We start from the raw sequence: 25,112 nt of genomic DNA, 5'->3' as shown, positions 1-25,112 counted from the left end.
TCAAAGTCGTCAGAACAAATATTGGAGTCAGAGGTCAGGGGTTCAAATCCCGGCCCTGCCAATTGTCTGTGTGACTTTGGGCAAGTCACAACTTCTCTGTGCCTCAGTTCTCTCATCTGCAAAATGGGGATTAGGACTGTGAGCCCCCCGTGGGACAACCTGATCACCTTGTAACCTCCCCTGCGCTTAAAACAGTGCTTTGCACACAGTAAGCGCTTAATAAACGCCATCATCATTACTATCATTAACAAACAAAATAAATAGAATAGTAAATATGTACAAGTAAAACAGAGTACTAAATCTGTACAAATATATGTACAGGTGCTGTGGGGAGAGGGAGGAGGCGAGGAAAAAGGGGGCTCAGTCTGCTGGGTGGATGAGCCCACTGTTGGGTAGGGACTGTCTCTATATGTTGCCGACTTGTACTTCCCAAGCGCTTAGTACAGTGCTCTGCACACAGTAAGCGCTCAATAAATACGATTGATTGATTTATTTTACTTGTACATACCTATTCTATTTATTTTATTTTGTTAGTATGTTTGGTTTTGTTCTCTGTCTCCCCCTTTTAGACTGTGAGCCCGCTGTTGGGTAGGGACTGTCTCTATATGTTGCCAATTTGTACTTCCCAAGCGCTTAGTACAGTGCTCTGCACATAGTAAGCGCTCAATAAATACGATTGATGATGATGATGATGATTGATTTGAACTCACCTCGTCGAGGTCGCCGCTCTGTCCGCCCGCCCGGGCCCACCCGGAGGGGGTTTAGCCGCTTCCCGGGCGCAGGGTTGGCGGCGAGGAGCAGACCTCCGCCCGGGGAAGGAGCCCCCCTCAGCCGCCCAATCCTCCGGGCCGCTTTCGCTTTCGTTTGCTCCAACTCTCCGCGGGGGCCGGGATGGGATGGGATGGGATGAGCTGGGATAAACTGGGACGGGCCCGGCGGAGACAAAGGCTCCGGGGAGCCGCAACCGGAGGCCCGAGGGGCCTTCATTGCTCGCTTCCCTCCCACCCCCCATAAAGAGGCGGGGCTGCCTAAGGGCCCTTAGGGCCCAGGGCGAACCTCGCGCCGCCCTTCGTTCGCCATCCCGCAATGGAAACGTTGTCCTGCTCCTTGGGTTTTTAAACCATGATTTCTGTTGAAGTTTGCTTCCACAACGCTTACCTGGCAGGACCCGGACTCCTGGGCCTCTCCCGGTCGGGGCGGCGCGGGGGCGGGATATTAGCGGCCCGTCCTAGGAAATCCCAGCCCAAAAGTTGAGCCCAACGGGCTCCTTCCCTTCCCTTCCCTTCCCTTCTTCTTTTCCCTTCCCTTTTTCCTTTCCCTTCTCTTTTTCCTTTACCTTTGCTTTTTCGTTTCCCTTCCCTTATTCCTTTCCCTTCCCTTATTCCTTTCCCTTCCTTTTCCCTTCCCTTTTCCCTTCCCTTTCCCCTTCCCTTTCCCCTTCCTTTTTCCCTTCCCTTCCCTTTTTTCTATGGCATTTATTAAGCGCTTACTGTGTGCAAAGCACTGTTCTCAACTCTGGGGAGGTTACAAGGTGATCAGGTTGTCCCACGGGGGGCTCACAGTCTTAATCCCCATTTTACAGATGAGGTAACTGAGGCCCAGAGAAGTCAAGTGACTTGCCCAAAGTCACACAGCTGACAATTGGCGGAGCTGGGATTTGAGCCCATGACCTCTGACTCCAAAGCCCAGCCCCTTTCCACTGAGCCACGCTGCTTCTTTTCCCTTCCCTTCCCTTTTCCCTTCCCTTCCCTTTTCCCTTCCCTTCCCTTTCCCCTTTCCTTTCCCTTATCTTTTTCCTTTACCTTCCCTTTTTCGTTTCCCTTCCCTTATTCCTTTCCCTTCCCTTTTTCCTTTCCCTTCCCTTTTTCCTTTCCCTTCCGTTTTCCCTTCCCTTTTCCCTTCCCTTCCCTTCTCTTCCCTTTTTTTATGGCATTTATTAAGCACTTACTGTGTGCAAAGCACTGTTCTAAACTCTGGGGAGGTTACAAGGTGATCAGGTTGTCCCACGGTGGGCTCACAGTCTTAATCCCCATTTTACAGATGAGGGAACTGAGGCCCAGAGAAGTCAAGTGACTTGCCCAAAGTCACACTGCTGACAGTTGGCGGAGCCGGGATTTGAACCCATGACCTCTGACTCCAAAGCCCAGCCCCTTTCCACTGAGCCACGCTGCTTCTTTTCCCTTCCCTTCCCTTCCCTTTTCCCTTCCCTTCCCTTTTCCCTTCCCTTCCCTTTTCCCTTCCATTCCCTTCCTTTTCCCTTCTCTTCCCTTCCTTTCCCTCTTTATGCCAGGTACTGTACAAAGCACTGACATAGTTAAAAAGTACTCAGTTTGGACACAGTCCATGTAACAATAATTAGTAATTGTGGAATTTGTTAAGCATTTACTATGTGCCAGACACTGTACTAAGCACTGGGGTGGTTACAAGCAAATTGGGTTGGACACAGTCCCTGTCCCACATGGAGCTCCCCTTCCCTTCTCTTCCCTTCCCCCAGTGGAAGTCAAGGAGAGGCTGACGTGGGACATAATACGGCCCCTTTAACCCTCTGAACTACACCAGCAATAAGCCCCTTGAACTAGACTAGGTAGTGCACGCAAACCCGACGTAATCTCACAGTCTCCATCCCCATTTTGCAGATGAGGGAACTGAGGCACGGAGGAGTTGAGTGACTCGCCCAAGGTCATGCAGCAGACAAATGGCAGCAAACCTTGTGACTCCCAGGCCCGTGCCCTAACCCTATGCAGCAGGCAAATGGCAGCAAACCTTTTGACTCCCAGGCCCGTGCCCTGTCCCCATGCAGCAGACAAATGGCAGCAAACCTTGTGACTCCCAGGCCCGTGCCCTGTCATCATCATCAATCGTATTTATTGAGCGCTTACTATGTGCAGAGCACTGTACTAAGCGCTTGGGAAGTACAAATTGGCAACATATAGAGACAGTCCCTACCCAACAGTGGGCTCACAGTCTAAAAGGGGGAGACAGAGAACAAAACCAAACATACTAACAAAATAAAATAAATAGAATAGATATGTACAAATAAAATAAATAAATAGAGTAAAAAATATGTACAAACATATATACATATATACAGGTGCTGTGGGGAAGGGAAGGAGGTAAGATGGGGGAATGGAGAGGGGGACGAGGGGGAGAGGAAGGAAGGGGCTCAGTCTGGGAAGGCCTCCTGGAGGAGGTGAGCTCTCAGCAGGGCCTGGAAGGGAGGAAGAGAGCTAGTTTGGCGGATGGGCAGAGGGAGGGCATTCCAGGCCCGGGGGATGACGTGGGCCGGGGGTCGATGGCGGGACAGGCGAGAGCGAGGTACGGTGAGGAGATCAGCGGTGGAAGAGCGGAGGGTGCGGACTGGGCTGTAGAAGGAGAGAAGGGAGGTGAGGTAGGAGGGGGCGAGGTGATGGACAGCCTTGAAGCCCAGGGTGAGGAGTTCATGCAGCAGACAAATGGCAGCAAACCTTGTGACTCCCAGGCCCGTGTCCTAACCCCATGCAGCAGACAAATGGCAGCAAACCTTGTGACTCCCAGGCCCATGTCCTATCCTCATGCAACTGACAAATGGCAGCAAACCTTGTGACTCCCAGGCCCGTGTCCTAACCCCATGCAGCAGACAAATGGCAGCAAACCTTGTGACTCCCAGGCCCGTGCCCTGTCCCCATGCAGCAGACAAATGGCAGCAAACCTTGTGACTCCCAGGCCCGTGCCCTATCCACATGCAGCAGACAAATGGCAGCAAACCTTGTGACTCCCAGGCCCGTGCCCTATCCACATGCAGCAGACAAATGGCAGCAAACCTTCTGACTCTGAGGACCATGCCCTATCCCCATGCAGCAGACAAATGGCAGCAAATTTTGTGACTCCCAGGCCCGTGCCCTGTCCCCATGCAGCAGACAAATGGCAGCAAATCTCGTGACTCCCAGGCCCGTGCCCTACCCCATGCCGCAGACAAATGGCAGCAAACCTTCTGACTCCCAGGCCTGTGTCCTAAACCCATGCAGCAGACAAATGGCAGCAAACCTTGTGACACCAGGCCCGGGTCCTAACCCCATGCAGCAGACAAATGGCAGCAAACCTTGTGACTCCCAGGCCTCTGCTCTATCCCCATGCAGCAGACAAATGGCAGCAAACCTTGTGACTCCCAGGCCTGTGCCCTGTCCCCATGCAGCAGACAAATGGCAGCAAACCTTGTGACTCCCAGGCCCGTGCCCTATCCCCATGCAGCAGACAAATGGCAGCACACCTTCTGACTCCCAGGCCCGTGTCCTAACCCCATGCAGCAGACGAATGGCAGCAAACCTCCTGACTCCCAGGCCCGTGCCCTATTCCCATGCAGCAGACAAATGTCAGCAAAACTTGTGACTCCCAGGCCCGTGCCCTATTGACAGGCAGCAGACAAATGGCAGCAAACCTTGTGACTCCCAGGCCCGTGCCCTATCCCCATGCAGCAGACAAATGGCAGTAAACCTCCTGACTCCCAGGCCCATGCCCTATCCCCATGCAGCAGACAAATGGCAGCAAACCTTCTGACTCCCAGGCCTGTGCCCTATCCCCATGCAGCAGACAAATGGCAGCAAACCTTGTGACTCCCAGGCCCGTGCCCTGTCCCCATGCAGCAGACAAATGGCAGCAAACCTTGTGACTCCCAGGCCCGTGCCCTATCCACATGCAGCAGACAAATGGCAGCATATCTCGTGACTCCCAGGCCCGTGCCCTGTCCCCATGCAGCAGACAAATGGCAGCAAACCTTCTGACTCTGAGGACCATGCCCTATCCCCATGCAGCAGACAAATGGCAGCAAACCCTGTGACTCCCAGGCCCGTGCTCTGTCCCCATGCAGCAGACAAATGGCAGCAAATCTCGTGACTCCCAGGCCCGTGCCCTACCCCATGCCGCAGACAAATGGCAGCAAACCTTGTGACTCCCAGGCCTGTGTCCTAAACCCATGCAGCAGACAAATGGCAGCAAACCTTGTGACACCAGGCCCGGGTCCTAACCCCATGCAGCAGACAAATGGCAGCAAACCTTGTGACTCCCAGGCCCATGCCCTATCCTCATGCCGCAGACAAATGGCAGCAAGCCTTCTGACTCCCAGGCCTGTGTCCTAAACCCATGCAGCAGACAAATGGCAGCAAACCTTGTGACACCAGGCCCGTGTCCTAACCCCATGCAGCAGACAAATGGCAGCAAACCTTGTGACTCCTAGGCCCATGCCCTATCCTCATGCAGCTGACAAATGGCAGCAAACCTTCTGACTCCCAGGCCTGTGTCCTAAACCCATGCAGCAGACAAATGGCAGCAAACCTTGTGACACCAGGCCCGGGTCCTAACCCCATGCAGCAGACAAATGGCAGCAAACCTTGTGACTCCCAGGCCCCTGCTCTATCCCCATGCAGCAGACAAATGGCAGCAAACCTTGTGACTCCCAGGCCTGTGCCCTGTCCCCATGCAGCAGACAAATGGCAGCAAACCTTGTGAATCCCAGGCCCGTGCCCTATCCCCATGCAGCAGACAAATGGCAGCAAACCTTCTGACTCCCAGGCCCGTGTCCTAACCCCATGCCGCAGACAAATGGCAGCAAACCTTGTGACTCCCAGGCCTGTGCCCTATCCCCATGCAGCAGACAAATGGCAGCAAACCTTGTGACACCCAGGCCCGTGCCCTATCCTCATGCAGCAGACAAATGGCAGCAAACCTTGTGACTCCCAGGCCCGTGCCCTGTCCCCGTGCAGCAGACAAATGGCAGCAAATCTCGTGACTCCCAGTCCCGTGCCCTGTCCCCATGCAGCAGACAAATGGTAGCAAACCTTGTGACTCCCAGGCCCGTGCCCTATCCCCATGCAGCAGACAAATGGCAGCAAACCTTGTGACTCCCAGGCCCGTGCCCTATCCTCATGCAGCAGACAAATGGCAGCAAACCTTGTGACTCCCAGGCCCGTGTCCTAACCCCATGCAGCAGACAAATGGCAGCAAACCTTGTGACTCCCAGGCCCGTGCCCTGTCCCCATGCAGCAGACAAATGGCAGCAAACCTTGTGACTCCCAGGCCCGTGTCCTAACCCCATGCAGCAGACAAATGGCAGCAAACCTTGTGACTCCCAGGCCCGTGCCCTGTCCCCATGCAGCAGACAAATGACAGCAAAACTTGTGACTCCCAGGCCCGTGTTCTATCCCCATGCAGCAGACAAATGGCAGCAAATCTCGTGACTCCCAGGCCCGTGCCCTAACCCCATGCAACAGACAAATGGCAGCAAACCTTGTGACTCCCAGGCCCATGCCCTATCCCCATGCGGCAGACAAATGGCGGCAAACCTTCTGACTCCCAGGCCCGTGCTCTGTCCCTATGCAGCAGACAAATGGCAGCAAACCTTGTGACTCCCAGGCCCATGTCCTATCCCCAGGCAGCAGACAAATGGCAGCAAACCTTGTGACTCCCAGGCCCGTGTCCTAATCCCATGCAGCAGACAAATGGCAGCAAACCTTCTGACTCCCAGGCCCGTGCCCTAACCCCATGCAGCAGACAAATGGCAGCAAACCTTCTGACTCCCAGGACCGTGCCCTAACCCCATGCAGCAGACAAATGGCAGCAAACCTTCTGACTCCCAGGCCCGTGCCCTAACCCCATGCAGCAGATACATGGCAGCAAACCTTCTGACTCCCAGGCCCGTGCCCTAACCCCATGCAGCAGACAAATGGCAGCAAATCTCGTGACTCCCAGGCCCGTGCCCTAACCCCATGCAACAAACAAATGGCAGCAAACCTTGTGACTCTGAGGCCCGTGTCCTAACCCCATTCAGCAGACGCGTGGCAGCAAACCTTCTGACTCCCAGGCCCGTACCCTATACCCACGCAGCAGACCAATGGCAGCAAACCTTGTGACTCCCAGGCCCGTGCCCTATCCCGATACGGCAGACAAATGGCAGCAAAGCTTGTGACTCCCAGGCCCGTGCCCTATCCCCATGCAGCAGACAAATGGCAGCAAAGCTTGTGACTCCCTGTCCTGTGCCCTATATCCATGCAGCAGAGAAATGGCAGCAAACCTTGTGACTCCCAGACCTGTGCCCTAACCCCGTGCAGCGGACAAATGGCAGCATATCTCGTGACTCCCAGGCCCGTACCCTGTCCCCATGCAGCAGACAAATGCAGCAAATCTCGTGACTCCCAGGCCCGTACCCTAACCCCATGCAGCAGACAAATGGCAGCAAACCTTGTGACTCCCAGTCCCGTGTCCTGCAGCAGACAAATGGCAGCAAACCTTCTGACTCCCAGGCCCGTGCCCTAACCCCATGCAGCAGACAAATGGCAGCAAACCTTCTGACTCCCAGGCCCGTGCCTTATCCCCATGCAGCAGACAAATGGCAGCAAACCTTGTGACACCCAGGCCCGTGCCCTGTCCCCATGCAGCAGACGAATGGCAGCAAACCTTGTGACTCCCAGGCCCGTGCCCTAACCCTATGCAGCAGACAAATGGCAGCAAACCCTGTGACTCCCAGGCCCGTGCCCTACCCACTTGCAGCAGACACATGGCAGCAATCCTTCTGACTCCCAGGCCAGTGCCCTATCCCCATGCAGCAGACAAATGGCAGCAAACCTTGTGACTCCCAGGCCCGTGCCCTGTCCCCATGCAGCAGGCAAATGGCAGCAAACCCTGTGACTCCCAGGCCCGTGCTCTGTCCCCATGCAGCAGACAAATGGCAGCAAACCTTGTGACTCCCAGGCCCGTGCCCTGTCCCCATGCAGCAGGCAAATGGCAGCAAACCTTGTGACTCCCAGGCCCGTGCCCTGTCCCCATGCAGCAGGCAAATGGCAGCAAACCCTGTGACTCCCAGGCCCGTGCTCTGTCCCCATGCAGCAGACAAATGGCAGCAAACCTTGTGACTCCCAGGCCCGTGCCCTGTCCCCATGCAGCAGACAAATGGCAGCAAACCTTGTGACTCCCAGGCCCGTGCCCTGTCCCCATGCAGCAGGCAAATGGCAGCAAACCTTGTGACTCCCAGGCCTGTGCCCTGTCCCCATGCAGCAGACAAATGGCAGCAAACCTGTGACTCCCAGGTCTGTGCCCTATCCCCATGCCATACTGCTTATCTGTCGATGGTTATCGATTGATCTCTGGTATGTACTGAGCGCTAGCTTGCTTTGTGGAGAGCCCCGTACAAAATGCTCGGGAGGGTACACTACAACAGAGTTGGTCGATGTGACCCCTGCCCACAAGGAGTTTAGAGGAGTTGTGCGTTAAAAACAGATTATTGGATTGGTTTCATCACACCCCACAGACAAACGTTTGAAGTCAATGCCTATCGATGACAAAGGAAGAAATCATCTTTAGGAGGCCTGAAGGTGGAGCCATCTAGTCTCGGCTTGCTACCGCTTCAGCAGAACCCTTTCATTTTGGCCTCCTGATGGCTTCTGCATAGTTACTCGGTTTGATGAAGAAAAATTGGATCTGGCACCTGAAGTATTGGGGAACATCCAGCTCCTCAATTTGACTCGCTTTTGACCCGCTACACATCCGCCATACACCCCCTGGTCTGGAATGCCCCCCCTCCCCACATCCGCCAAGCTAGTTCTCTTCCTCCCTTCAAGGCCCTACTGAGAGCTCACCTCCTCCAGGAGGCCTTCCCAGACTGAGCCCCTTCCTTCCTCTCTCCCTCGCCCCCCCTCCATCCCCCCATCTTACCTCCTTCCTTTCCCCACAGCACCTGTATATATGTATATATGTTTGTACATATTTACTACTCTATTTATTTTACTTGTACGTATCTATTCTATTTATTTTATTTTGTTAGTATGTTTGGTTTTGTTCTCTGTCTCCCCCTTTTAGACTGTGAGCCCACTGTTGGGTAGGGACTGTCTCTATAGGTTGCCAACTTGTACTTCCCAAGTGCTTAGTACAGTGCTCTGCACACAGTAAGCTCTCAATAAATACAATTGATTGGTTGATTGATTAACATTTCTGAAGTCATTCGGCACTTGAGTCCACACCTAACCATGGACTCTGAGAGCTCTACTGAGAGTCCTACTGAGAGCTCACCTTCTCCAGGAGGCCTTTCCAGACTGAGCCCCCTCCTTCCTCTCCCTCTCCTCCTCCTCCCCGCCCCCTACCACCTTACCTCCTTCCCCTCCCCACAGCACCTGTATATGTGTGTATGTGTTTGTACATATTTGTTACTCTATTTTACTTGTACATATTTATTCTATTTATTTTATTTTGTTAATATGTTTTGTTGTCTGTCTCCCCCTTCTAGACTGTGAGCCCGCTGTTGCAAACTTGTACTTCCCAAGCGCTTAATACAGTGCTCTGCACACAGTAAGCGCTCAATAAATACGATTGAATGAATGAATGAATGTTGGGTAGGGACCGCCTCTATATGTTGCCAACTTGTACTTCCCAAGCGCTTAGTACACTGCTCTGCACGCAGTAAGTGCTCAATAAATATGATTGAATGAATGAATGGATGAATGACTCCCCCACAACACTTATGTACATTATTATGATTATGATATTTGTTAAGTATTTACTGTGTGTCAAGCTCTGTATTAAGACCTGGGGTAGGTGCAAGGTAATGGTGGGACACAGACCCTGTACCACATGGTCCTCAAAAGGCCAAGCGGGAGAGAACAATGTCCATGGAAGTGAAGGGATTTGCTTAAAGTTACCCAGCAGGCAAATTACAGAGCTGGGATTAGGATCCAGTTGTCTGGACTCTCAGGCCCATGACCTTCCCAATAGGCCAAACTGCTTCTCTTGTCCTTATATTCCTTTGTTTCCCCTATCTGTAATTTATTTTAATGTCTGTTGCCTCCTGTAGAATGCATGCTTCTTGTGGGCAGGGAGCCCACCTACCAACACTATTGTATTGAATTTCCCCAAGGGCTTAATTGAGTACTCTGCACACAGTAGGACTGTGAGCCCTGATCAGGCCAGGGACTGTGTACCTACCTCAGCACTTACAACAGTGTCTGACACATAGTAAATGCTTAACAAATACCATTTTTTTAAAAAAAGTAAGTGCTCAATAAATACACTTGATTGATCCCTTTTAGACTGTGAGCCCACTGTTGGGTAGGGACTGTCTCTATATGTTGCCAACTTGTACTTCCCAAGCTGTTAGTACAGTGCTCTGCACACAGTAAGCGCTCAATAAATACGATTGATTGATTGATCCCTGAGCCAAGTCCTCCTATTCTATTGTTGGACTCTTTCCAATGCTTAGTACAGTGTTCTGCATAAAGCCGGCAATCAATAAATCCCATTGATTTTTTTAAAATGGTATTTGTTAAACTCTTGCTATATGCCAGGTACTGTACAAAGCACTGACATAGTTAAAAAATAATCAGTTTGGACACAGTCCATGTAGTAATAATAATAACTGTGGACTTTGTTAAGCATTTACTATGTGCCAGACACTGTACTAAGCACTGGGGTGGATACAAGCAAATTGGGTTGGACACAGTCCCTGTCCTGCATGGAGCTCACAGTCTTAAACCTCATTTTATAGATGAGGTAACTGAGGCATAAAGAAGTGAAGTGACTTGCCCGGGAATTGATTATAATGGTAGTAATTTGCCCAAGTAATTTGCCCAAGTAATTTGCTTGTAAACTCTCATCTCTGCCCGTCATGTTCCTGCAGGGTGAGCCAGAGTGCAGTGAGTGGGGAAACAGTGGAAAAAGCAAAGGCTAAGAGTCAGAGGACCCGGGTTCTAATTCTGGCTCAGCCAATTGCTTGTTGCTATACGGACCTTGAGAAAGTCACTTAACTTCTCTGTGCCTCAGTTTCCTCAACTGTAAAATGGGAATGAAATACCTGTGCTCCCAACTACTGAGACTGTGAGCCCCATGTAGAACAGGGACTGTGTCCAATCTGATTTGATTGCATACACCCCAGGGCTTAGTAGAGTGCCTGGCACATAGTACGTGCTTAACAAATACTATTAAAAATTAAAATTAAAAAAATATGTGAGAAGATGGGTGGGCAGGCGTTCAGCACTTTTGCACCTGAACCCAGTAGGTGGTTGCCTAGGGAGGCAGCATTGCCTAGTAGCTTGGATCCAGGGATCACGAAACTCTGGTTTGGATCCCAGCTCTGTCCTGTTTTGTTTTGTTCTCTGTCTCCCACTTCTAGACTGTGAGGCCACTGTTGGGCAGGGACTGTCTCTATATGTTCCCAGCTCGTACTTCCCAAGTGCTTAGTACAGTGCTCTGCACACAGTAAGCGCTCAATAAATACAATTGAATGAATGAGTGAACTGGCCTGCTGGGTGACGTTGAACAAGTCACTTAGCCTCTCTGATTCCATTCCTCCTAAGTAAAATAGAGATAAGATGCCTGTTATTCCTTCCTCTTAGATTATGGGACAGGAACTGTGCCGATCTGATGATTTTGTATCTACCCTAACATTTAGCAAAATGCCAGGCCCTCAAGTAATACTATGGTGATGATGGGTTTTTTTAATTTTTATTAGATATTTTGGTCTTCGCTGCCCTTATTTGTCAGAATTCTTGCCGAGCCTACTGGTTAGCTGGTTAGTTGGGTTCTCAATCAGAAGCCTTCACCCCCGAAGGCACAGCTCCAGCAAGCATTTCTTTACTGGGATTAGACCCCAGGTTGCCTGATTCCCAGAGCCAGACTCTTCCCAGTGGTACCCTACAATCAGTCAGGGGTTTTGCTGGGATTTCAGTGGTTTGTGGGAATTCCACCCAGTAGGGTTGGAAAGGAGCACATTGAACTTGTGCAGACCAAGAGGCTTTGGCAGTGGATCATGTCCTTGGGAGTATTGCATGGCCTGGAATAGCTAGAACCCTTACTTTGCCAGGGAATTGGGTGGTATCTCTGTCTTCAGGATTGGCTTTCCTTTACTGGGCATGCAACTAGGAGCTGAGAAGGGAGAGGAAGGGTTTCCGGTGGAAAAATGTCCTGCTACTGTTTGTTATTGTGAAAACTCTGGGAGAGAAGCCAGAAACCTCATTCCAAAAAGAAGCCAGTGAGGAGCCCAAAGCATCCTAGTCAGACTTTGGTTACAGAAGTGAGCACTAAAGCTCTGCCACTAGAATTATTTACAGGGCTAGACACAGGTGCTCCTTCACACAGGGGCAGTCAGTCTGTCTGTCAGTCATATTTATCGAGCACTTACTGTATGCAGAACACTTTACTAAGCACTTGGGAGAGTACAATATAACAACATAACAGACACATTCCCTGCCCACAATGAGCTTACAGTCTAGATGGGGAGACAGACATTAATATAAATAAATGACAGTTATGGGCATAAGTGCTGTGGGGCTGGCAGAGGGTGATGAATAAAGGGAGCAAGTCAGGGTCATGCAGAAGGGAGTTGAAGAACAGGAAAAGAGGGCTTAATCAGGAAAGGCCTCCTGGAGGAGATGTGCCTTCAAAAAGGCTTTGAAGGAGGGAAGAGTAATTGTCTGTCGGATATGAGGAGGGAGGGCGTTCCAGGCCAAAGGCAGGACAAGGATGAGAGGTCAGCGGAAAGATAGATGAGATCGAGGTACAGTGAGAAGGTTAGTATCAGAGGAATGAAGTGTGCAGGCCGGATTGTAGTAGGAGAGTAAGGAGGTGAGGTGGGAAGGGGCACAGTGATTGAGTGATATAAAGTCAATTGTGAGGAGTTTCTGTTTGATAATAATAATAATGGTGGTACTTGTTCAGTGCTTACTATGTGCCAGGCACTGTACACAGTGCTGGGGTGGACACAAGCAAATTGAGTTGGGCACTGTCCCTGTCCCATGTGGTGCTCACAGTCTCAATCCCCACTTTACAGATGAGTTAACTAAGACACAGAGAAGTGAAGTGACCTGCCCAAGGACACTTAGCAGATAAGTGTCAGAGCTGGAATTAGAACCCATGAGCTTGGTGGATGGGCAACCCCTGGAGGTTCTTGAGGATAGAGGGTCCAGGTGCCTTCTATCTGACCAGGGTCACTATTGCACTCTATCTATCCCAGGCTTCAGTTGACCCTATTTTCAGGATACCTGGTGCCACAGCTCTACTACCCCATGGTGTCACTTGGCCAGTTTGGACAGAATGACCATCTCCAGGTAATGTGCTGAGCAAACTTGCATTGACCCAGAGGTGACCCTGCCCAGCTGAAGGGCAGAGGGTGGTCTGTACCCCCAAAAGAGCTGGCTCTGGGAGTTCTGTGGCCTGGGAGCGATAGGAATGGCATGGCAAGCCAGTTTACTTTGTGAGGAGCTCCCCGAAGTGTAGTAGAAAGAGCATGGAGTCAGGAGATCCGGGTTCTAATCGCAGCTCTGCCAATAGCCTGCTGTGCAACCTTGGACAAGAAGTCACTTAACCTCTCTGGGCCTCAGTTTCCTTAACTGGGTAAAACTGGGTTAAGAGATCTGCCATCCACCTGACTCTCATTCAATGGTCTTTAATGAGGTCGTTCTGTGTGCAAAGCTTGGGAGAGAGTACAATACAACAGAGTTGATCGATATGTTCCCTGTCCACAGCAGCTTACAAGTTAGAGGGGGAGACCGACATTAGAGTAAATTACAGATATGTACGTAAGTACTGAGTCACTGAGGTTGGGGTGAATATCAAGTGCTTAAAAGGTACAAATCCAAGTTCATAGGGGATGTAGGAGAGAGAGTAGGGGAAATAAGGGCCTAGTAGAGGAAGGCCTCTTGGATGAGATGAGATTTTAATAAGTCTTTGAAGGTGGGGAGAGTGATGGTCTATCAGATATGAATGGAGAGGGAGTTCCAGGCCAGTGGGACAGAGGCTGTGTCTGATCTGATTGTCTTTTATAGATGAGAAAACTGAGGCCCAGAGAGGTTAAGTATTTATTGAGTGCCTACTGCTTGCATAGCAAGCCATCAGTCAAACCATGGTCTTTATTGAGTAACTACTGGTGGCCGAGACTTAAGCACTTGGGAAAGTACAAGAAAAGTTAAATATACATTCCCTGCTCATCTAATTAGGGAGATAGAAAAGAGGAGGGACCAAGAGGAAGAACAAGGATTGGATTGGTAGCAGAGCAAATATCCCCATATGAAACAGCAGAATGAATCAGAAAAAAAATAAGTGAATGTACATATGTATCTATATATGTACTGAAGATGGGTGTAAATACGTTTGGGAGTGTACACCCATCATACATTCCATTCCCTCAAAAAGCTGCAGGGAAGCAGTGTGGCCTAGTGGAAAGAGCACAGGCCTGAGGGCCTGAGTTCTAATGCCAGCAGCACCACCTGATTGCTGTGTGACTTTGGCCAAATCACTTAACTTCCCTGTGCCTCAATTACCTCATCTGAAGACTGTGAGCCCCATGAGGGAAATGGACTGTATCCAACCTGACTAGTTTGTATCTACTCCAGGGCTTATGCACACAGTGAGTGCTGAATAAATGCCATAAAAAAAATCTTAAATCGCAATCACATAAAATGTTCCAAGGACTCTTTCCATGGTCACCTATCTCCCCCTTTTCACAGTTTGAAGCTTTCAGGAAGGGGATGAACCAGTTAGTAACCAATGAGGAGTGATTGTGGGCAAATGGAGACTTTATTCACTTTGCCTCCTGGAATGAGAGCAAGCCCATGAGGAAAAAGGATGCCAGCTTCTAATTTTGCATACTCATCTGTAAAGTAGTGAAGATGAAGGCTTTTAAACCCAAATAAAATAACGGCAATAAGGGAATAAGGCTACCTCAGATTGTAATAAACAGCTCAATCTTATTTTCCATGGGTGTGTTCGCTACACATTTTGGCTATAACACAGCAAAATTTAGTCCACCTGATGAGCCCTTTGGAAGCTCCAAGCCTAATGTCCGAAGAAACAGATGTGTGCACTCCTGTGGTGTCGGGCGTGGGGTGAACACTAATGAGTGTAGCTTCCTTTAAGTGGGGCTCTGCTACAGCGTACTTGTCATTACAGGAATGCCCATGGTTTGGAAGTTTGGCAGCTGCCTATAGAAACTCATCATCAATCGTATTTATTGAGCGCTCAACCCCTGCACAGCCGCAACAGAGAGTTTAAAGGGGAACTGGAACTTGACTACCAAAATAGTTGTCCTGGAAAAGTACAAAGCGTTTTTTTTTTAAACATTAAAGAGGCAGAAAAGGCAACCCAAAAGCTATTTATTTCATTGCTGCCTTCTAATCCTCCCCAGCTGGTTGGGCTGCCTCTACTTTTCCTTTCTTGATGGTGGTAGGTGGGAGGGTTTGGGGGGCAGGTGGGCGTTTCACACAACCCTCAAACCGACACTACACAAATAAGGAAATCCCTATCCCACACTGCGTAACGCTAAGGAAAGAGACCAAATATGTACCACCCAGAGAAAGCTGAACTGAAAGCAAGCCTGATTCTGAGGTTGTGTATGCTACTGGGTTCTCTTTCTCAGTCCAGAGTCTCCCAGAAAAAATAGGAGCAAAACAGAGTGAGGGCAGAGGCAGGAATGGCAATTCTTTTCTCCAGCTTTGACTCTTGGAAGTGCCTCTCCCCAGATGGCCAGACCTCTTTTGCTTCAGGGTGCCAGCCATCTATCCACACGAAGCAGCGTGGCTTAGAGGGAAGAGCAGAGGCTTGGAAATCAGAGGACATGGTTTCTAATCCCAGCTCTGCCACTTGGAGAAGCAGCATGGTTCAGTGGAAAGAGCCCGGGCTTTGGAGTCAGAGGTCATGGGTTCAAATCCAGGCTCTGCCAATTGTCAGCTCTGTGACTTTGGGCAAGTCACTTAACTTCTCTGTGCCTCAGTTACCACATCTGTAAAATGAGGATTAAGACTGTGAACCCCACGTGGGACACCCTGATTACCTTGTGTCTACCCCAGCACTTAGAACAGTGTTTGGCACATAGCGCTTAACAAACACCATAATAATTGTCATTATTATTATTTCATCTATCTTGCCACTGACCCCTTTTCCATGTCCTCCCTCTAGCCTGGAACTCCCTCCCCCTCCATATACGCCAGACCACCACTCTCCCCACCTTCAAAGCCTTCGTAAGGTAACATCTCAACAGGCCTTCCCCAATTAAGGCCTTCTTCCCCAATTCCCTGTCCCCTCTGTGTTTTCTATACACTTGGATCCTTCTGGTTATACAGTATTCACCTCACCCTCAATCTCACATCACTTACGTATATATCCATAATTGATTTAAATGTATTGTGTGTCTCCCCTTCCAGACTGTAAGTTTGTTGTGGGCAGGGAACATGTCTATCATGTTTATTTAATGCTTACTGTATGCAGAGCGCTGTACTAAGTACATGGGACAGTATGATACAACAGAGTCGCTAGACATGTTCCCTGCCCACAGCAGTCTAGAGGGGAAGAAAGACATTAAATAAATACATAATTTATAATATATAATTTATAGATAATGTACAAAAGTACTGTGGAGCTGAAGGTGAAGCGAATACCAAAAGTCCAAACTTCCGCCTCACCTAAATTCTTGGGTTCCCTCACACCTCTGCTGCACTTAGGTGCCTATCTTTATATTCAGTTTCTGTCTGCCTCCCCAACCAGGCTGTAAGGGCAGGGATAATTCAATCATATTTATTGAGTGCTTACTGTGTGCAGAGTGCTTGGAAAGTACAGTACAGCAATCAACAGAGACAATCCCTGCCTACAACAGGCTTACAGTCTAGACGATAATGTTTACTAACTCTGTTGAACTCCCCAAGCATTTAGTTCAGTGCTCAACACACAGTGAATGCTTAATAAATAAGGGAAGTGTGGTCTTGAGGAAAGAGCATGGGACTGGGAGTTAGAGGACCTAAGTTCTTATCCCACCTCTGCCACTTGTCTGCTGTTTGACCCTGGGCAAATCACTTAACTTCTTTTTGCTGGTTATCTCATATGTAAAATAAAGATTAAATCCTTCTCCCTCCAGTTTAGATTGGGTCAGGGACAGTGTCTAATCTGGTAAGCTTGTATCCCCAGCACTTTGTACGGTGCCTGGCCCATAGCAAGCGCTTAGCAAGTAGCATTAAAAATAATACTGCTACTAGAGAAGCAGCGTGGCTCAGTGGAAAGAGCACGGGCTTTGGAGTCAGAGGTCATGGGTTCAAATCCCGGCTTTGCCAATTGTCAGCTGTGTGACTTTGGACAAGTCACTTAACTTCTCTGTGCCTCAGTTACCTCATCTGTAAAATGGGGATGAAGACTGTGAGCCCCACATGGGACAACCTGATCACCTGGTAACCTTCCCAGCACTTAGAACAGTGTTTTGCACATAGTAAGTGCTTAATAAATGCCATCATTACTATTAGTAGTAGTAGTACTTCAGGGCTTTGCACATAGTGGGCACTCAATAAATATTATCGAAAGATGAATTGATAAATGAATTGATAGCACATCAATTACAAATCTATGAAGAGATAAGTGCATAGGAGTCACTGTGTGAATGTCAAGGCCGGGCAGAGGGAGAGGAAAGCACAAGTTGGCACTGTCTCCCCATGTGCAGTGTTGGAGTTCGATCTTATGATTTGCCCTTTTTGGTGCTAGGGAATGCCACCCCCTCCCTAAGTAATGTAGATACACCCTCAGGATTTACGTGTACAGTACGTGTACATTCAATTCTGATTTTTTTTAAATCAAATGTATTTGATTTACTCAGATATTTCAAGCTGATACATTGCCCTTCTACCCTTTCAATTCTTGTTCTCCCTCCTGCTTCCAGTATTGGTAAGTAATTCTGGTCTGCCTGTCTCCCGTATTAGAGTGTAAGGTTCTTGAAAGCAAGGAACATGGGTTTTGCTTTGTTGCCTTCTCCAAAGCCCTTAGTACAGCACTTTGCATTCAATAGGTGTTCAGGAAATATCATCCACTGATTGAATGCCACTGTCTTTGCTCCAGAGCTTAACCCAAAAGTCACCCCATTCCCCTCTGCTCCTCCTGAGCCAGCCCGAAGCCCATCTCTTGCCCCCAGACCCTTCTCCCTTCACTGAGGGCTTGGTTGAACCCCCAGATAGCTGGATTCAATTTCTGCATTTGGACCAGCTGATGGGTCACCCAAGGCTCTGGAAGTGGGTCTAAGAAAAGGCTTTTCAGTCATTTGTGCTGATGGAGCACCTACTGAGGGCAGGACACTGTACTATATACTTGGGAGAGTATGACAAAAGTAAGAGACCCAGTCCCTCTCCTCGAGGAACTCACACTGATTTGGGAAAGACTGATTCACAGAGGCTGTTCACAGGTAGAGCAGGAAAAAGAAACACTACACCAGCTGATAGCTGAAGAATGGCATGCTAAATAGAAAATAATAATAATAATTGTAGTATTTGTTAAACACTTACTATGTGTCAAAGCACTGTACTAAGCACTGGGATAGGTACAACAAGGTCCCACATGGGGCTCATAGTCTAAGTAGGTGGGAGAACAGGTATTGAATCCCTATTTTACAGATGAGGAAACAGAGGCACAGAGAAGTGAAGTGATTTGCCCAAGGTCACACAGCAGGTATTGGGTGGAGAAACAAAAAAAACAAAGTAAGGGTAAAGTAAGCTGTGCAAACAAAGGACTAAGGGCTGCTTCTAGATGGATACAATTGGGGAAGAAGAAGCATAATCAGGGAACACCTCCTAGAGGAGGGGGGTACCTAAGGGGACCCCTATCTTCCACCTTGGATCTGGCTCCCTGTCAGTAGCCAAAGAGATTCTGGTAATTCACTTGACCCACAGCAGTATTTCTTTTACAATGATTTATTGAGACTGACAGATTACACAGTGGAAACAAAATGAGTCCCAGAATGATGCTTGTGACCCAAAATGATTTGAACTGTCCTCTGTATTTAAAGAGACGCTATTGACAAAGAGACTTCCATGAATGGTTGTGGCCAGAATAATAATGGTATTTATTAAGTGCTTACTAGCTGCCAACACACTATACTAAGCCCTGGGATAGATTCAAGATAATCAAATCAGACACAGTCTCTATTCCACAAGGGTCTCACAATCTAAGTGGTAGGGCGGTAAGGAGAGCACTTTAGCAGTTAAGCTACTTGCCCAAGGGTCACATAGCAGTTTAGGGACAGATCTGGGAGTAGAACCCAGATCGTCTGGCTCCCAGTCTTGTGCTCTTTCTACTAATAATTATGGTGTTGGTTAAGTGCTTACTATGTGCCAAACACTATTCTAAGTGCTGGGGTAGATATAAGTCAATAGGGTTAGACAAAGTCCCTGTCCCACATGGGGCTCACACTCTTATCCCCATTTTACAGATGAGGTAACTGAGGCACAGAGAAGTGAAGTGACTTGTCCAAGGTCACACAGCAGATGTGTGGCAGAGCCGGGACTGCAACTCAGGTCCTTCTGACTCCGAGGCCCATGCTCTATCCATTAAGCCATGCTGCTTAGGCTCCATGGAACCGGATATGGCTTTCCTAACTCTTCAATACTCCTCCCCAGGCCCACATTAGCTATCTGAAACTGGACCGTAAAATCCCAGCTTCCTTTTTGCTCCCACATTCACAGTGAAAAATCGTTATTCAGAGGACATTTTAATTAGTCTTCTTTCAGACTGCTGAGAGATTTGTCTGATACATCCTCTCTGTTTTAGAGATGGGACTAATAATGATGATAATTAGAAGTATGGTAATTATTAAGTGCTTTCGATGGGTCTACTATAAACTTATCAGACCAACCAATGATTGTAGCATATGGGACTCACAATCAAATAGGTAGGGATAGCAGGTATTTTATCCCTGTTTTACAGATAAGGAAATGGAGGTCCAGAGTAATAATGGAACCTGCCCTAAGTCACACAGTAGGCCAGTGGCAGAGCTAGGGTTAGAATTCAGGTCTCCTAACTCCCAAGACCACGTGTTATCCACTAGGCCACACTACCTTGCTACATGGAGAGTGGCAAAAGAGTTGTTAGTCTTGCACAAACTATTTTGGCTATGAAGATATTCCCAATAGGACGTGTTTGGTGACACAGTTATTATTTAGTAAACAGTAAGGCAGAAGCAGCCTCAATTCCATCTTTTCTCATTTCCTTCTTCTGGGGCTTGTTGCTTATATTCTTTAAACACTGAAAATCATTTTTGCCAGGATCAACCTACTCCCTCCCTAGCCAGCCAGGGACTAGTATGCTCTGGGAGGGTGAATGTTTCCCCACCCCATCAAGGATTGAAAAGGGTGCTTCAGCTGTTAGCCAGGCCTGTGTCTCAGCAGTTCAGACAGATTCAGCCTAGGTCCCCTGAGGGATCTTGGTCAGTTGAAATCCTGAGTGGTAGAGCAAATGGGAAACAGGAGGAAAATTGAGAGAGTCAGAGGGCAGGAACTGGTAGGCTTTTGCTGGCCAGATGATTCTTCCCTCCCCATCAGTGGCCTAAGTGCCCCATGGACCTTTAGGTTGTGAGGAAGATGAGGAGGGGAGGCGAAGCCTTAAAACTCCACATATTCCTGGGGTTCATTGTTCCAGGGTGCCAGCATATTTTCTGGGAGCACCCAAGTCACCCATTACCCATGCTCCAAGCCCCAATTCCAGAATTCTGGAGACTTAGGAGCTTCACCAGTGGGGGCAGGGCCTGGTTGATTGAATTGTCCAGACCCCTACTGTAGACAGAACTGGCAGCAAAGGGTTTAAAGGAGTAGGAAGCTTGTCCTTGTAGCATCTGCTGCTTGAAGAAGGTGAAGAAATCTCAGGCTCCGATAATTAGTGGATCAGATGAGGAAGACGAGGAGGGGGATGTTGGGGAAGATGGAGAAAAGCAGAAGAAACAAAGGGATCAAACAGGTAAAAAGAAGGTTTCCCCAGACAAGATGGTGGAGATGCAAGCTAAGATCGATGAGGAGAGGAAGGCCCCTGAAACCAAACTCGACATGGAAGAAGAAGAAAGGAACAAAGGAAGAGCTGAGCTGGAGAGACGGGAGAAAGATCTGCTTAAAGCCCAACAGGAACATCAGTCATTGCTGGAAAAATTGTCTGCCCTGGAGAAGAAGGTGGTTGTTGGGGGTGTGGATTTGTTGCCCAAGGCTGAGGGGCAAGAGTAACTTCTGGAAGAATCCAATGTGGAGCTGGAGGAAAGGCGGAAAAGAACAGAGCCACTTCGCAGAGAGCCGGAAGAAAAAGAGCAAGAATGTTTGGATATCGAAGAGAAATACACCAGTCTGCAAGAGGAAGCTCAGGGCAAGACCAAGAAATTAAAGAATGTGTGGACGATGCTAATGGCTGCAAAGTCAGAGATGGCAGATCTCCAGCAAAAACATCAGCGAGAAATTGAAGGCCTCCTGGAGAACATCCGACAGCTCAGCAAGGAACTGAGACTCCAGATGCTTATCATAGACAACTTCATTCCCAACGCCCTACTAAAAGCTCACCTCCTCCAGGAGGCCTTCCCAGACTGAGCCCCCTCCTTCCTCTCCCTCTCCTCCCCCTCCCCAATCCCCCCCGCCTTACCTTCATCCCCTCCCCACAGCACCTGCATATATGTATATATTTGTACATATTTATTACTCTATTTATTTATTTTATTTGTACATATTTCTTCTATTTATTTTATTTTGTTAATATGTTTTGTTTTGTTCTCTGTCTCCCCCTTCTAGACTGTGAGCCCACTGTTGGGTAGGGACCGTCTCTATATGTTGCCAACTTGTACTTCCCAAGCGCTTAGTACAGTGCTCTGCACCCAGTAAGCGCTCAGTAAATACGATTGAATGAATGAATGAATGAATGAATGGAAACTACATTTCCCAGAAGCCTCTGGGATTGAGGGCCAATCAACAAGTGGGACCAAGACTTTAAATGTAAGAGAAGAAGCACCTGCTCGCTTTCTTTCTGCTAAGTCATGCCCGGGCTCTGGGCTGAAGGACCGGCAACCCTACATGACCTGTGAGTACTAACTCAGTGCTTTGCCTGTGGAGTTAAAGATGAGCTGGAGAGACGGGAGAAAGATCTGCTTAAAGCCCAACAGGAACATCAGTCATTGCTGGAAAAATTGTCTGCCCTGGAGAAGAAGGTGGTTGTTGGGGGTGTGGATTTGTTGCCCAAGGCTTCAGAGAAGCTTTGGGACCTTGTGTATATTGAAGGCTGAATATCAAACAGAGTTTAAGCATTCAGCTCTGGTCTAGTTTTCCCTTTTTATCGCCCAGAATATCAAACTCAGTTTCTGTGTCATTACCTAGAGTGTTTGCTCCAAGGGCAACAACCCCAACCGTATGCCTGTTGTAACAATCGCTGCATCAATCGGATTTATTGAGCGCTTACTGTGTGCAGATCACTGTACTAAGCTGCAGCCCCGGCTTCTACCTTCCCCACGCCAGTGGGATAGATCTTCACCCCAGCAATGGGGGGCTGGGGGGAAGCACAGTGAGGGAAGAGAAGAATGGGACCATGATAAGGCTGTTCCAGCCTCTGCCAGATTCACTATTGGGGTGCAATATTCATTCATTCATTCAGCTGTATTTATTGAGCACTTACTGTGTGCAGAGCACTGGACTAAGCGCTTGGGAAGTACAAGTTGGCAACATATAGAGACGGTCCCTACCCAACAGCGGGCTCACAGTCTAGAAGGGGGAGACAGACAACAAAACAAAACATGTGGACAGGTGTCAAGTCATCAGGATGAATAGAAGTAAAGCTAGATGCACATCATTAACAAAATAAATAGAATAGTAAATAAGTATAAGTAAAATAAATAGAGTAATAAATCTGTACAAACATATACAGGTGCTGTGGGGAGGGGAAGGAGGTAGGGTGGGGGGGATGGGGAGGAGGAGAGGAAAAAGGGGGCTCAGTATTAATAAGGATCCATACTGTTCTTTATCCTCCAGTTTGCAGAACACAGTTTTAGGTGTTTGGCAGCATGATGAAGATGACTTGAATTGGAGATGGAACTCCCTGTCAACAAGGATGGATGGGTCTCTCCATTAAGACTTTCCAAAGGATTTGATTATAGGTGATAGTGGTTTGCACAGTAGCAGATGTGCTTTCTCGCCCTGTCAATCATGCGCAGAGTGGAACAAGTAAGTAGGTGGACAGTGTGCAGTACACCGTGAAGGCTACACAAAGGTTTTTTACAGGCAGGCTCCCTTTGCAGCCAAAGTGACTGTAACTAGTTCCAGTGCTGTGCTGTAGCACCATAACACAGCAGACGGCTGCCTTAGTAGCCACTGAGGGCTTTACCCATCACCTTAGCCATTTTTCAGGATTTCTGCTTGGGAATCTATAATGGAATTAGAGGTGTGATTCCCTGCTCTCAGTGAGTTTCCTGTCGAACTGGAGGCAGGCAGGGGCTTAACAGTTTCACTCAATCTGCGTTCTGTAAATCTTTTAAGGTTTTGAGAACCCCCAATTTCCAGTCTCACCCACATCAAATAGACATTTCAGTTTTGTAATTTCAGATTTTCTCGTATGGGTTGTCCAAGAATCTTCATGCCAAGTCAAACTTCCTCCCTGCCGTGTGGCTCAGTGGAAAGAACACGGGCTTTGGAGTCGGAGGTCACGGGTTCAAATCCTGGCTCCACCAATTGTCAGCTGTGTGACTTTGGGCAAGTCACTTAACTTCTCTGTGCCTCAGTTACCTCATCTATAAAATGGGGATGGAGACTGTGAGCCCCCTGTGGGAAAATGTGATCACCTTGTAACCTCCCCATCGCTTAGAACAGTGCTTTGCACATAGTAAGCACTTAATAAGTGCCATCATCATTATTATTATTAGAAGGCAATCAGTCAGTGGTATTTTTTGAGTGCTTGCAATGTGCACAGCACTTTATTAAGTGTTTGAGGGAATGCAGTTCAACAGATTTGGTAGACATATTCCCTGCCACAAGAGGCTTATGGTTTAGGGAACAAGGGGGAGGTGAGGGCACAGAGGCACCCTCTCTTCTCCCACTATACCCCAGCTCACCCTCTTCATCCCTCTAAAGCTCACAGTCTTTTTGTGCCTTGTTCCCAACTGTCCTCCCTCAACCCCAGGTTCAAATCTTTCCTCCTTCCTGGAACTTTCTCCCACCTCAAATCTACCAGACTACAGCTCTCCGTCTTCAATCCCCTCCTGAATCCCTTCTCCTCTAAGAGGCTTTTCATAATTAACTTTCTTCTCCACTACCCCCTCGTGGCTCAGTGGGAAAGAGCCTGGGCTTTGGAGTCCGAGGTCCTGGGTTCAAATTCCGGCTCTGCCGATTGTCAGCTGTGTGACTTTGGGCAAGTCACTTCACTTCTCTGGGCCTCAGTTCCCTCATCTGGAAAATGGGGATGAAGACTGTGAGCCCCCCGGGGGACAACCTGATCACTTTGTAACCTCCCCAGTGCTTAGAACAGTGCTTTGCACATAGTAAGTGCTTAATAAATGCCATCATTATTATTATTATTATTATCATAGCAATTTTATACATATGGCTTTTATGATGGTGATGATGGCATTTATTAAGTGCTTACTATGTGCAAAGCACTGTTCTAAGCACTGGGGAGGTTACAAGGTGATCAGGTTGTCCCACGGGGGGCTCACAGTCTTAATCCCCCATTTTACAGATGAGGTAACTGAGACGCAGAGAAGTTAAGTGACTTGCCCAAAGTCGCAGAGCTGGGATTTGAAACCATGACTTCTGACTCCAAAGCCTGGGCTAATCGGGTGGAACACAGTCCATATCCCACAGTGGTCTCACATCTCTACAGATGAGGTAACTGAGGCCCAGTGAAGTGACTTTCCCAGAGTCACAGAGCTGACAACTAGTGGAGCTGGGATAAGAACCCAGTTCCTCTGACTCTCAGGTCCGAGTTGCTTCTCAAGCTGCACTCTGCTGTTTAAGCACTTTTTCACGTATTTTGTGTTTGTCTTCCTTCCTGAGTACAAGATCATGCCAACTCATGCTATTGTACTCTTCCAAGTGCTTAGTATAGTGCTCTGCACACAGAAAATGTTCAATAAATGACACTGATTGATTTATATCTTTTACTTCCTTGTACTCTCCCAAGCATTTAGTACAGTAATGTGCACCTAGTAAGCCCTCAATCAATACCACTGACTGAGCAATTGATTGATTGCTTTCTGTTGACTTTCCACCTGTAGCTGATGCCCCAGGATTCTCATGCTCCCAGAGCTCTCCTGCCCTTGGTGGGTGAAGACCAAGGGGAAGGAGGTGATGGTTTGTAACTTTGTGGTTCCTGGGGTCCACAAAAGGGGCTCCCCAATAAGAGAGTGGTAG

At 48.6% G+C, this 25,112-nt stretch overlaps 1 protein-coding gene and 1 pseudogene across 4 annotated transcripts in view; one reads left to right on the top strand and one right to left on the bottom strand.

Annotated features, from left to right (window-relative positions):
- Window positions 1-1,204, bottom strand: part of ZBED3 (zinc finger BED-type containing 3) — a 10,524-nt gene extending 9,320 nt beyond the window's left edge. For 3 of the 4 annotated variants that reach the window (XM_038765947.1, XM_038765948.1, XM_038765950.1), the window contains exon 1: window positions 711-958. The gene's annotated coding sequence lies outside the window, so the exon portion shown is untranslated. Of the gene's footprint in view, window positions 1-710; window positions 959-1,158 lie in introns of those variants that run through there. The other variant, XM_038765949.1, reaches the window with a different exon arrangement.
- On the top strand, window positions 1,123-25,112 carry LOC119944563 (annotated as a pseudogene).

The sequence above is a fragment of the Tachyglossus aculeatus genome, chromosome 23 (assembly GCF_015852505.1).
Source record: "Tachyglossus aculeatus isolate mTacAcu1 chromosome 23, mTacAcu1.pri, whole genome shotgun sequence".
Classification (NCBI taxonomy): domain Eukaryota; kingdom Metazoa; phylum Chordata; class Mammalia; order Monotremata; family Tachyglossidae; genus Tachyglossus; species Tachyglossus aculeatus.
The sequence above is the reverse complement of the archived record's forward strand: the minus strand, read 5'-3'. Positions and strand labels throughout refer to the sequence as shown.